Here is a 13,486-nt window from a genome sequence, read left to right as displayed (position 1 = left end):
AATCCTTTAGATATTTCATTAAACAATATTTCAGGAACTCATTTTTAAATTTCATCAAGAAAATTCATCGGAAACTCCCAAAGTAGTTTCCATTGAATTTCATTACCTTCCGACAAATTTCTTTAGTAATATTTTCAGAAATTCCTACAGGAATTCATTCAGAAATGATTTCATTATTTCTCATGGAAATCGCCACAGGGAAAATTCCATTTCTTCAATCCGTAAGTTCCTCCAAAAATTCCTCCATGAATTCCCCCGACAGTTCCTCCAGAAATTCCTCTGGATGTTCCTCCAGGAATACATCTAGATGTATCCCCAGGAATATCTCCGGACGTTTGTAACCGTTGGGCCCTCCTTAGCCGTGCGGTAAGACGTGCGGCTACAAAGCAAGACCATGCTGAGGGTGCCCGACCAGTTAGTCATAACAAAATTTTATCACAATTATATCAATATGTGTTATAAATAACAAAACTTGCAATAATTTTGTTATAAATTCTCTGTCCAAGATGGAGGAAAGAGAATTTCAAGATCGTCATAACATGGTTATAACATAATGTGTTAAGTTTATTTTCGCCAGAAAAAAATTGCCTACATTTTTGGTAGATAGGAATTGAAAAAACAACGAAGGTACCACCAGCGATGCCAGAAGCCGAAAACACCGAACCATTAGCATTTGGCTCAGCTTTAGCTTAGCTTTAGCTTCGCTTTAGCTTCGCTTTAGCTTCGCTTTAGCTTCGCTTTCGCTTCGCTTTAGCTTTCGCTTTAGCTTCGCTTTTAGCTTTGCTTTTAGCTTCGCTTTTAGCTTCGCTTAGCTTGCTTTAGCTTCGCTTAGCTTTTGCTTTTAGCTTCGCTTTAGCTTGCTTTAGCTTCCGCTTTAGCTTCGCTTTAGCTCCGCTTTAGCTGCTTTAGCTTCGCTTTGCTTTAGCTTCGCTTTTAGCTTCGCTTTAGCTTTGCTTTATCTTTGCGTTACCTTCGCGTTAGCTTCGCTTTAGCTTAGCTTTAGCTTAGCTTTAGCTTAGCTTTAGCTTAGCTTTAGCTTAGCTTTAGCTTAGCTTTAGCTTAGCTTTAGCTTAGCTTTAGCTTAGCTTTAGCTTCTGCTTTAGCTTCTGCTTTAGCTTCTGCTTTAGCTTCTGCTTTAGCTTCTGCTTTAGCTTCTGCTTTAGCTTCTGCTTTAGCTTCTGCTTTAGCTTCTGCTTTAGCTTCTGCTTTAGCTTCTGCTTTAGCTTCTGCTTTAGCTTCTGCTTTAGCTTCTGCTTTAGCTTCTGCTTTAGCTTCTGCTTTAGCTTCGCTTTAGCTTCTGCTTTAGCTTCGCTTTAGCTTCGCTTTAGCTTCGCTTTTAGCTTCGCTTTAGCTTCGCTTTAGCTTCGCTTTAGCTTCGCTTTAGCTTCGCTTTAGCTTCGCTTTAGCTTCGCTTTAGCTTCGCTTTAGCTTCGCTTTAGCTTCGCTTTAGCTTCGCTTTAGCTTCGCTTTAGCTTCGCTTTAGCTTCGCTTTAGCTTCGCTTTAGCTTCGCTTTAGCTTCGCTTTAGCTTCGCTTTAGCTTCGCTTTAGCTTCGCTTTAGCTTCGCTTTAGCTTCGCTTTAGCTTCGCTTTAGCTTCGCTTTAGCTTCGCTTTAGCTTCGCTTTAGCTTAGCTTTAGCTTAGCTTTAGCTTAGCTTTAGCTTAGCTTTAGCTTAGCTTTAGCTTTTGAAATCTGCGTACTTTTTATTATGATAGTTGATTGTGTACATATGTGTCATGATATTTGAATAATTCGGATGTTTTGGAATGTTTGCCTTGAAAAAATGTAATCAAATAATCAATCAAACACGATTCTTCTTCTTTCTCAATGGCTCTACATTCCATCTGGAACTTGGCCTGATTTTAAACTTAGCGTTCTATTAGCATTTCCACAATTATTTATTGAAATCTTTTCCATGCTTGCCATTGCTTGAGTATATATTTTGAGTATTTATTAAGTACAATGGATGCATACCCAGGGAACCGAGAACATTTTCACATTATTTTCCACACATTATGAGATTGGAGACTCAATTATACCGTCAAATTTCATCCCAGAAAAATCTCTTATCGAATTTCTCCCACCAAAAGTTGGAAGAAATTTAAATTCTCGTTTTCTTTTTCATCTGTCAAAAAATTTCTTCCACACTTTCGTCGGAATTCCAAAATAAGAAAATTTTGAAAATCTCTTCGAGAATCTCTTTTCTTACAAGAGATTTTTTGACCGGAATTCGGCTGCAGATCTACGGAAATTTCCGTAGATTTACGGAATTGAGTGCTTTCTACGGATCTACGGATCCGTAGGTAAAAACTACGGAAATTTGAAAATTTCTGCGGAAATCCACGGATTTTTTTTAAAAGTGCACTTTTAATTTCTATTGGAGAATCTGTGATTTTTAATTTATTAATGATTTTTCCTTAATTTTTTTCTAACTATCTAACTATTTATAATATAGAACACACAGATGAGAAAATGAAATTTTCCTGGAGGAAATCCTGTAATTCTTGAAGAAATATCTGGAGAAACTAGGCATTTTTCTAGGAAATTCCGTTAGACCTTCCATTCTTTCAAAAATCCCTTCAGGAATTCATCCGGAAGTTCCACAAAGAATTCTTTTAGAAACTTCATCCAAAATTTCCTTAGAAATTTTCTCAGAATTTGCTTTAGGAATACTTTTTTAAAATTTGAAAGTTTTAAGAGAATTTCCAAATTATTGAACTTTGAAATGAATATCTGGATGAATTTCCCATGAATTCTAAGGATTTATTTTTGGAGTAATTTCGTGAGGATTCTCCAAAGAAATCTCTGGAGGAGATTCCGAAAGAATTCTTAGCTGAATATCCAAAGAATTCTTGAAGAAATTTATCCTTCCAGGACTCGCACCGTTGTAAAAAGTACAACACCTCCGAAAAAAGCTCGCTTGTCGCTTACAACAGAAACGGAACTGCGTGACCGATCCAGGACCATGCGAGTCCCTGAAGGTTGAGAATTTCGAAAATTCTTTTTCAAAAATCCCTAAGAAATTATTTTTGTAATTCGTTCGGATTTTCATAGAGTTTCGTCTTAAATTTTTTTCATCCATTCCTAAAAAACATTCATTTCTAGTTCAATCAACGTTAATTGCCTATTTCCGGGGATTAAACCATCCGACTTGGACGTTAGTTTACAATGTTATGAAAACTCATATGTGAATATGTACGTTATGTGGAAGATATTGATTTGAAAAATGTATTGGATGTAACCACTTTCCCTTCGATGGGACTCGAACCCATGACCCTACAGTACGATAGACTGGTGCTTTAACCAACTAAGCTACGAAGGACCTCCGTCGGCCTTCGCAACCTAGAGGCTACTGAACGAGCTCGAGATTCCCAAATTGGACGCATAGTCAAATCACTCGCAATCCATTTCTCAAGCCAATACTTCCACATGTGTAAAGTACACGTCCACATTAGAGGAGCGTGAGTATTTAGAATGTCTGGCGGCTATACACATTCGTCATCAGCAACTGTACTGATCAAGTGAGGTTGTGTAAGCTATTTGCCAGTCGGTCGTCGTTTCTATTTGGAGGAAATTCAGCTGGATAAATTTTAGAAGAAATATAATTTTCGCTGTAGCGATTGCTCTGGGAATTAATGAAATTATTTCTGAAGGAATTCCTGTATGAATTTCTGAAAATGTTACAAATGGACTTTTTGGAAGATTTCCCTTAAAAATCCTTAGAATTTCTGAACGAATTTCTAGAAGAATTTCTTGAGAAGCTTGGTTTTCCTATAGAAATTTCCGAAGGAATTTTTCGGAAGTTAGTGAGTTTCCGATAACAATTTCTGAATTCATTTGCGGAGAATTTTTTAAAAGAAGTCCTGTTGGAATTTAAAAATGAATTCCTGGAATAATTTTTAATGAAATACCTAGAGGATTTTCGAAGGAATTCCTAAAAAAATTGAAGGTTGAAATTTGTGTATGACCTTATCGAATTAATTCCTGGGGGTATTTCCTATAAAATTATTTTAAATATTTCCTGGAAGACTTTCCGAAGCATTTCTTGATAAATTTATGAAATAACACCAGGATGCTTATTCCAAGATTTTTTTCGAGGAATTTTTTAACCAAATATGGATTATAATATCGATATTTTAGGGGATTTTCTTGGTTGCTAATTTAATTTTAGCGTCAAAATAGGGTTTTGTTTATCTTCTGTACTGGTCAAATTATGAATGAACTAATACGTCAAAATTTGCTGGTGAATGAATAGAACTCTGGCTCCGCCAGTACTAATTTACAATGATCCAGATGATCTCCTAAGCGATGAAAATTTCCTGAACTGAAGAGAGATCTGCATAAATTTGAGAAAACTAAACTACCAGTTACATAGCCCAACTGGATTCACTCCAACAGGTGTAATCAGTAGAAAGGATCCAGTTTTCTCTATCTGTACAATCTTACTCTTATACACCTTTGCGAAGCAATCCAATTTAGGCACTGTGTTGGGCTCGGCCCAACGCTATCCTTGCTTATTTCGTAGTGACGGATTGTCATCGGAGCATTTCCGTCTTTAAAATAGGAAAACTTTTCTCGGGATTGTTCCCATGTAGGGTCGATATTCAAGAATGCTCAAACCTATTAGCACTAAAGAGCCAAGTAATCAGCTTTATAATTGGAGTTGTTCTAAAAATTAAGAAGTCCATAATATTAAACTGATTCTATGTTGAATCAATAAAAGTTCAATAAATAAAATGCGGAAATGGTAATCTCAGTGTTGGAAACAGTTACTGTCAAAAATATGAATAGCAACTGCCAATTGCCTTTATGTCGAGTGTGGAAATCTGTATAGGGCACCGTGCCCAAGAATCTCTTTCGTTTTTGGATTTTCATGAAAATTAGGATATAACAAGACAAGTAACTATAAATGCTGACGTTTAGTGGTCTTATTGTTATCTAGTACTAGTTTATTTGTGGACGCAGTAGCGCCCATGGCAAGTGTTTTTTTTTCAAAGTTTTTTTTTTAGATCAAAATTTTTCACGTCTGTTGTCTGTGATTTTTTTCATCAAATGCTATGTCTGGTTGTCAAGGGTTGTCACAGGTTTTGTTTTTTGCATCTGATGGTGAAAAAGAATTGAAGTGTCAAATATTTTATTTTTTGTGAGAATTTCCCCGCGTGCTGCGTCTCGTTGGCTAGTCACCGGACAGACAAACAGGGCTATTATATATATGATGATGATGATTGTGGATGAGCGCCGAAATAGGGCTAGCCAAAATTTTTGAGTTAATCTACGGAATTGATGTTGAAGCAATCTGGCATCGCTGGGTACCACCTTCAGTAAAACTTGAACCTACATTCAAAGTTGAACCAGCTGGACAAAGTTAATTGCCTACATCATATATATAATAGCCCTGTTTGTCTGTCCGGTGACTAGCCAACGAGACGCAGCACGCGGGGAAATTCTCACAAAAAATAAAATATTTGCAACTTCAATTCTTTTTCACTATCAGATGCAGAAAACAAAACCAGTGACAACCTTAGACAACCAGACACAGCATTTGATGAAAAAAAATCACAGACAACAGACGTTGAAAATTTTGATTTTTTGAAAAAAAAAACTTAAAAAAAACACTTGCCATGGGCGCTACTGCGTCCACAAATAAACTAGTTATGGATAATCATAATCTTTTCAAGAACATAATTTGTTATAGTTAAGGCGATTTTCACCTCTATCCATGTAACACAACGAGTTATATTTTTGTTCAATAAATAACACATTTAGTAATATTTTTGTTAAAACTAGAAGAGATTTTGTTACAATTTTTGTTATTTTAACTACTAATGGTGCATGTTTTATAACAACCGCTGCTATAAAAAATTGCTATAACAGAATAACAAACTCTGATATAAATCTGTTACCATCAACTGGTCGGGTGGCTGGGTTCGATTCCCGGTGCCGGTCTAGACAATTTTCGGATTGGAAATTGTCTCGACTTCCTTGGGCATAAAAGTATCATCGTGTTAGCCTCATGATATACGAATGCAGAAATGGTAACTTGGCTTAGAAACCTCGCAGTTAATAACTGTGGAAGTGCTAATTGAACACTAAGCTGCGAGGCGGCAATGTCCCAGTGGGGGATGTACTGCCAATGAAGAAGAGAAGAAGTTTGTAACCGTTCGTTGCTTCAGCTCGAGGTTTAATTATAACCAGTCGCTTATGCGCCACTTCCGGAATCCAGAAAACCACCGGTCGAGCTATATTGCCCGACTACTTCTCGACATCTCTCCTCAGGGGTTACTCGAACTGTTTTCCTTAAACTATTCGTTTCCAAATAACTTTCGTATTTTCCAAGGGAACTACTTTGAAGTTTTGAGCTTTTTTTTGGAATTTCCAACAGAAGTTCCAAAGAAAATTGTTCGGAATATCAGCAGGAAATTCGTTGGAGTTCTCACGAGAAATTGTGCCAAATTTCTACAGCAAAATGTTTGAAATATCCATTCAAGTTGAGTTTCAGTTGAGTACCCGACCAGTAGATAGTAACAGATTTATATCAGACCTTGTTATTCTGTTACAGCAGTTTTCCATAACAGCGGTTGTTATAAAACATGTACCATTAGTAGTTAAAATAACAAAAATTCTAACAAAATCTCTTCTAGTTTTAACAAAAATATTACTAAATGTGTTATTTATTGAACAAAAATATAACTCGTTGTGTTACACAAATAGAGGTGAAAATTGCTTATACTATAACAAATTATGTTCTTGAAAAGATTATGATTATCCATAATGTAGGCAATTAAATTTGTCCAGCTGGTTCAACTTTGAATGTAGGTTCAAGTTATACTGTAGGTGGTACCTTTCTTTTTCCAATTCACATCTACCAAAAATGTAGGCAATTTTTTTTCGGTAGAAATAAACATAACACATTATGTTAGAATCATGTTATGACGATCATGAAATTTTCTTTTCTCCATCTTTGGCAGAGAATTTATAACAAAGTTATTGCAAGTTTTGTTATTTGTAACACATATTGATATAATTGTGATAAAATTTTGTTATGACTAACTGGTCGGGTATGTTTTGAAATTCACACAGAAAATTATTCATAATTGTAGAAGAATGCGGCTGGCAGAATGGTTGTTTGAACGTGTGCTTTTCCAGTTTAAAATAATTAGGACGGACAGTTTGGCATGGCCCCCGGTAAAACACAAAGTTCTTCAGAATATCCGCGGGAGACTCTAAGGAGTTTTCAAGAGAAAGGGAGTTTTTGCAGTAATCGGACCGCTGAACTTGGAAACGATGTCAAAGTCGACGATAGCTGCATTACGCTGAACAATCAGGTGTCTTTTCTATTGCATCTGACGTCAACTGACAACCCGATTAGGAAGGCAAAACAAGATTATAACATGATTGTAACAACATCAGTTATTTATAACAACCGTTGATATAATCGAGTTATGATAAATTATTATCACATTTTTTCCTAACAAAATTATAACAGAATTAGTTATGTTTCATTGTTTTGTTAGAAAATGTAGTTATTTTAACAACATCCTGAACCAAGTTTATAACAGCCTATGTTAGAAAAACCGTTGAACTCCGTAACACAATATGATATAAATTTGTTATTCTCTCCTGATTGGGAACCGTTTGACGTTTAGAAAGCATTGCAGTTATCCAACGACATTCGCTAACTGAAACGTAAACATGTTGCAGTGATCTAGCAACTAGTGCATTGTCCAAAAAAATTCTTGAGAAATTACATTATTGGCTGAAATCAAAATACGGCCGAACTAGTAATTTGACCGAAAAAGTAATTTTCCCCAACAGGTCGTATGACCGAAATGGTCATTTGGCCGAATAGGTCATCAGCTCGAAATTGGCATTTGGCCGAAATGGACCTTTGACAGAATCACTGCCCGAGCAGCACATATGTTGCACAAAAGATTCTCTGACCTATATACAACCGAATTTAGTTGCATTTGAGTTGCTGCAACCAAATCAGTCTGGATTGTGCTGCTTGGGTGAACAGATAATATGGTCGTTCGGCCGAATGACATTTACGGCGAAATGGCCTTTTTATCAAAAGATAATTGAACGACATTTCGCAACCTCTCTTTAAGTCGATGCTGGCCTTTAAGCCAAAAGTAATCCAACCAAATCTTATTCATAATCGGATTGAACGTATATCCGAAACTGTTATCAGGTCGAAAATAGTTTGTCCGAAAATGTAGTTTGGCCAAAAGCGACATATAGCCGAAAGGGACATTCGCTGAACTGCTGATTTGGCCGAAAAAAGTCGAAGTCGAGTCAAGTACGAGACACTGAAGACGACCACACAGTTGTGGTCGAAATACGTATCTGCAAAGATATCGAAAATAATTGGAGGAATTAAATGGAGAGTACTTAACTCGTCTTAGACGGTTGAATACATTCCACTAAAAGAGCTTTATATATTTTTCCGAAAAAAAAAACGTTAGAAAGAATAGATCATGAAGACCGAATCATCATGAACGAAAATGCCGTTTGGTAGGAATGGTCATTTGGCAGAAAGAACCATTTGGCCCGAAAAAGCCCTTTCTGCAAAACAATCCTTTCGGCCAAACGGCATTTTCTGCCAAATGACCTATTCGACTAAACAAATTTTTGGCAAAAAAACAACACTTTTCGCAGAAAATGACACTAGCCAAAATGGTTGTTTGAAGAAAGGACATTTTTGGACGTCATCTCTGCTAAATCACCATTATTACTTAATTGCGTTTTTGGTCAAATCTAGACCAACATTTGAAAAGGGCGTAACAGCCAAAATTTATTTCTTCTGATTCTTCGTCTAAATACAGGCAGACGAGGAATCAAAAGGCATAAATGTTGGTTGTTACGCCCTTTTCAAAGGTTGGTCTAGAAGTGATCTATTCGGTCATTACGGGGATTAAACCACCCGACTTGAACATTAATTTACAATGTTCTGAAAACTCATATGTGAATATGTAGGGGAAACTGGACACACATGATCCCCGGGGACACATGATCCCCTTCTGTTTTCTCGAAAACTGATCACATTTTCTTACCAGTGATTTGTGCAAACGAATCCGTTAGATAGATTTTTGAATCTGAGTAACATTTGATACTAGTTACTTTATGTATATGGGTTTTAGAGAGGTTTTATTATTTAAGCATTCTCAATCCTTTTTTTCTTCAAAGGAGAAAAGTTTAATAACTTTGAATATGTCCAACCAAAACGTACCAAATTTTTACTGGACAAAGTTTTATTATCACCCTCATTCTGGTTTACGTTCGAAGCGGATACGTGAGAACGTTTCACTAATTCGCATTCCCGTTTTCGTTCGAACCAATTCTAACCATTCGATTTTTCGAACTTCACTCTTTCGAATGTTTGGCGCATTCCCGTTTTCGTTCGAATGCGTATTTTGATACCTTTTCAATTCGTCACTCTGACCTTGCGAATTGAAATGCGTTTAATGCAAACCAATCAAAATTTCCAAGAAACTGGAATCTGGAATCTGGAGTTTCACAGGGAAATGCAGAATAATTGTCGGATTAAACTTAAAATTATTGACCATGGAAATTTGGGAAAATTTTATATGGAAATTCAGATCAATTTTTCGGGAATCTTAGAATAATTTCAGAAATTCAGAAGAGTTGTCCGTGGAAATTAAAAAAACTTTGAAATTTTAGAATAATTTCCCGTGGGAACTCAAAGAAATTTTCCTGAATTCCAAGACAATTTCTCATGAAATCTCTGAAGAATTCTGGAAATTCTGATCGTTTTTTTCTGGAATTTCAAAATAATGTCCGGTAGAGATTCAGAATTGTTTCCATAGAGATTCAACAGCTCGTGGAATATCAGATTTTTTTACTGGAATCGCAGAATAATTTCCTGTAAAAATACAGAAGAGATTGCCGTGGAAATTCAGTCAGACATCCCGTGTAAACTCGGGAACATTTTCCTAGCGAATTCTGAAGAATTTTCCCATGGAATCTCAGGAGAATTTTGCGTGGAATTCCAGAATTCCTATCCGTGAAAGTTTAAATACAATTTCCTGTGGGGGATTCAGAAAAAAAAACCGTGGAAATTAAGAAGAAAAGAAAGTAGAAGTGCTGAAGTTAACCGAGGAGATTCAGAAGAATTTTCCGTAGATATTTGATAGAAATTTTTCTGGAATTTAAAAAAAATCGCGTGGAAATTTAGGAGATTTTTTCCTATAGAATATCAGAAGGTAAGGTCTGTGGAAATTAGGGAAAATTTTATGTGGAAATTCAGAAGAATTTTCCGGAATCTCAGAATAATTTCCCGCAGAAATTCAGAAGAGTTGTCCGTGGAAATAAAAAAAATGAAATCCAGAGGAATTTCCCTTGAAATTTCAGAATAATTTCCCGTGGGAACTCAAAAGAATTTTCCTGAAATCCCAGACAGTTTCACCTGGAATCTCTGAAGAATTTTCCGTGGAATAATATTCGGTGGAAATTCAGAACTATTTCCATAGCAATTCAGCAGAATCCCAGATATTCAACTGGAATCGCAGAACAATTTCCTGTAAAAATACAGATGAGTTTGCCGTGTAAACTCGGGAACATTTTCCGAGCAAATTCTGAAGAATTTTCCCATGAAATCTTAGGGACATTTTGCGTGGAATTTCAGAATTATTATCCATGAAAGTTTGAATACAATTTACTGTGGAAATGCAGAAGAGTTTTCACTGAGGGTTGGGAAGAATTTTCCGTGGAAATTAAGAAGAAAAGGAAGTAGAAGTGCAGAAGTTTGCCGAGGAGATTCAGAAGAATTTTAGTTGATGTTCAAAAGAATTTTCTTAGAAATTTCAGAAAAATTTCGCGTGAAAATTAATTCTGAATTCTGAAGGAACTCATGGAGCAATTCCTGAAGGAACTTCAGAAGGAATTCCTGAAGGAACTTTCGGAGGAATTCATGAAGAAACTCTTGGAGGAACTGTCGGAGGAATTCCTGAAGGAACTCCCGGAGGAATTCCTGGAGGAACTCCGGGAGGGATTCCCAGGGGAACTCCCCAAAGGTTTCCTTGAGAAACTCCCGGAGGGATGCCTAGAGGAACTCGCGGAAGGATGCTTAGAGAAACTCCCTGAGGAACTTCTACAGGAACTCCGAGAAGAATTCCTGAAGTAACTCCTGGAGGAAATTCCGGGGAATTCCTGGAGGAGCTCCTGGAACAATTTCTGAGGAATGCCTGGAGGAACTACTGAAAGGAATTCTTGGAGGAACTGAAGGAGGAATTTCTGAAAAAACTTCCAGAGGAACCATTGGAAGAATTCCTGAGGGAACACCCGGAATAATTGCTGAAAGAACTTTCGAAGAAATTCGTGGAAAAACTCTTGGAGGAACTGTCGAATGAATTCCTGGAGGAACTTCTGACGAATTTCTGGAGAAACTCCGAGAGAAATTTCAGAAGGAACTCACGAGAGAATTTATGGAGAAACTTCAGGAGGGATTCCCGAAGGAACTTCCGAGGGAATTTCTGGAGGACCTTCCGAATTAAATGCTGGGGGATGTTTCGGAGGAATCCCTGGAAGATCTTCCGAAGGAATTCCTGAAGGAACTCTATAAGGAATTGCTGACGAAACTTCTGAAGGAACTGCCGGAGGAATGCCTGGAGGAACCACTGAAAGGAATTCGTGGAGGAACTTCCGGAGAAATTCATGGAGGAACTTCCGAAGGAATTCCTGGAGGATTATGTCAGAGAAATTCCTGGAGGAACTGGCGGAGGAATTCCTGGAGAACTTTCGAAGAAATTCCTGAAGGAATTGTCGGAAGAATTCCTGGAAGATCTTCAGAAAGTATTCCTGGAGGATCTTCTGGAAAAATTGCTCGCGAAATTCCTGAATGAACTCCCGGAGGAATACCTGAAGGAACTCCTGGAGGAATGCCTGGAAAAACTCTCGGAAGAATTACTGGAGTAACTTGAGGAGGAATTTCTGAAGGAACTCCCTGAGGAATTTCTGGAGAAACTTCCGAAGAAATACCAGGAAGAACTGGAGGAGGAATTCCTGGAGGAACTGCCGGAGGAATACCTTGAGGAACTTCCGGAAGTATTCCTGGAGGAACTTCCGGAGGTATCCTAGAGGTATTCCTAGAGGAACTTCCGGAGAATCTTCCGGAGGAATTCCCGGTGGAACTTCCGGGGGAATCCCCGGTGGATTTCCCGGTGGAACTTCCGGAGGATTTCCCAGTGGAACTTCCGGAGAAATTCCTGGAGGGGCTTCTGTTCGAGTAACTTTCTTAGGAATTAATGGAGGAACTTCCAGAGAAATTCTTGAAGGAATTTCTTGGAGGAACTTCCGGAAAAACTCCTGGAGGAACTTTCTGAAAAACACTTCCGGGAACTTCCGGGGGAAATACTGGAAATATGCTGGAGGTACTTCCGGAGGAATTTTCGGAGGAACCTCCGGAGGAATTCCTGGATAAACTCCCAGAGAATTTCCTGGATGAATTTTCGAAGAAATCCTTGGAAGAAGTTTGAGAAGAAATTCTTAAAGAAACTTCCAAATGAATTCCTAGATGAATTTCCGGTCACAACCATCGATCCTTCCATCGGAAATTCTTGGAGGAACTTCCGGAAAAATTTCTCTAGGAATTGCTGGGGGAACTTCAGAAGGAATTTTCGGAAGAACTACCGACGGTATTCCTGAAGGAAATTTCGGACAGCATGCATGCCTGGACAAACTTGACCTTCCGATGGAATTCCTGGAGGAGCTTCCGATAAAATTCATTGAGAAACTTCCGTTGGAATTCTCGGAGGAACTTCTGAAGGCATTTATGGAAGAATTCCTAGAGGAACTTAAAGAAGAATTCTTAGAGGAACTTCCGGAGGAATTCCTGAAAGAACTTCCAATGAATTTTTTGACTAACTTCCAGAAGAACTTATGGAGAATTTTCCGGAGAAATTCCCGGAAGAAAATCCGGAGAAACTCCTTAAATTTCCCAACAAATTCCTGGAGGAACCTGCTGAGGAAATTCTTAAGGAACTTCCAGACGAATTTCTGGAAGATCTTTCGGAAGAATTCCTGGAGTTATTTCGGAAAGAATTCTTTGAGGAACTTTTAGAGGAATTGTTGGAGTAACTTTCAGAGTGAAACTTACTGCGCGAATTACTCCTGGAAATAATCTTGGAACTTTGTCCCAAACTCTGAGAGTTACTCCAGGAATTTTCCGGCAATTCCTCCTCTCGCTCCTTTCGGAACTTCTTCTGCAGTTCTTCCAGGCCAGGAGTTCCTCAAGGTGTTAATCCGGGAATTCCACAGGAATTAATTTGGGATTTCCTTTGGGAGGTCGGGAATGCCTGGAGGAATTCGTTTTCTTTTCTTACTTGAACTGTGAGCTTTAACCATTCCAACATTTTTTCCGGAGAAGTTCAATGAGTAATTCACCCGAAATTTTCTCTACAAATTACTCTGGGAATTCAGATGCATAAGTCTTTGCTGAATCTTACGTTATTTGTTTCGGAAATCCCTTT

At 37.7% G+C, this 13,486-nt stretch overlaps 1 non-coding gene across 1 annotated transcript; it reads right to left on the bottom strand.

Annotated features, from left to right (window-relative positions):
• Positions 1–3,245: 3,245 nt before the first annotated feature.
• On the bottom strand, positions 3,246–3,321 carry Trnad-auc (transfer RNA aspartic acid (anticodon AUC)). The gene has a single exon. It is a non-coding gene; the product is annotated as a tRNA-Asp (tRNA).
• Between the last annotated feature and the right edge of the window lie 10,165 nt (positions 3,322–13,486).

The sequence above is a fragment of the Armigeres subalbatus genome, unplaced genomic scaffold, assembly GCF_024139115.2.
Source record: "Armigeres subalbatus isolate Guangzhou_Male unplaced genomic scaffold, GZ_Asu_2 Contig1610, whole genome shotgun sequence".
NCBI lineage: Eukaryota > Metazoa > Arthropoda > Insecta > Diptera > Culicidae > Armigeres > Armigeres subalbatus.
This window is presented reverse-complemented; position numbering and strand designations above follow the sequence as displayed.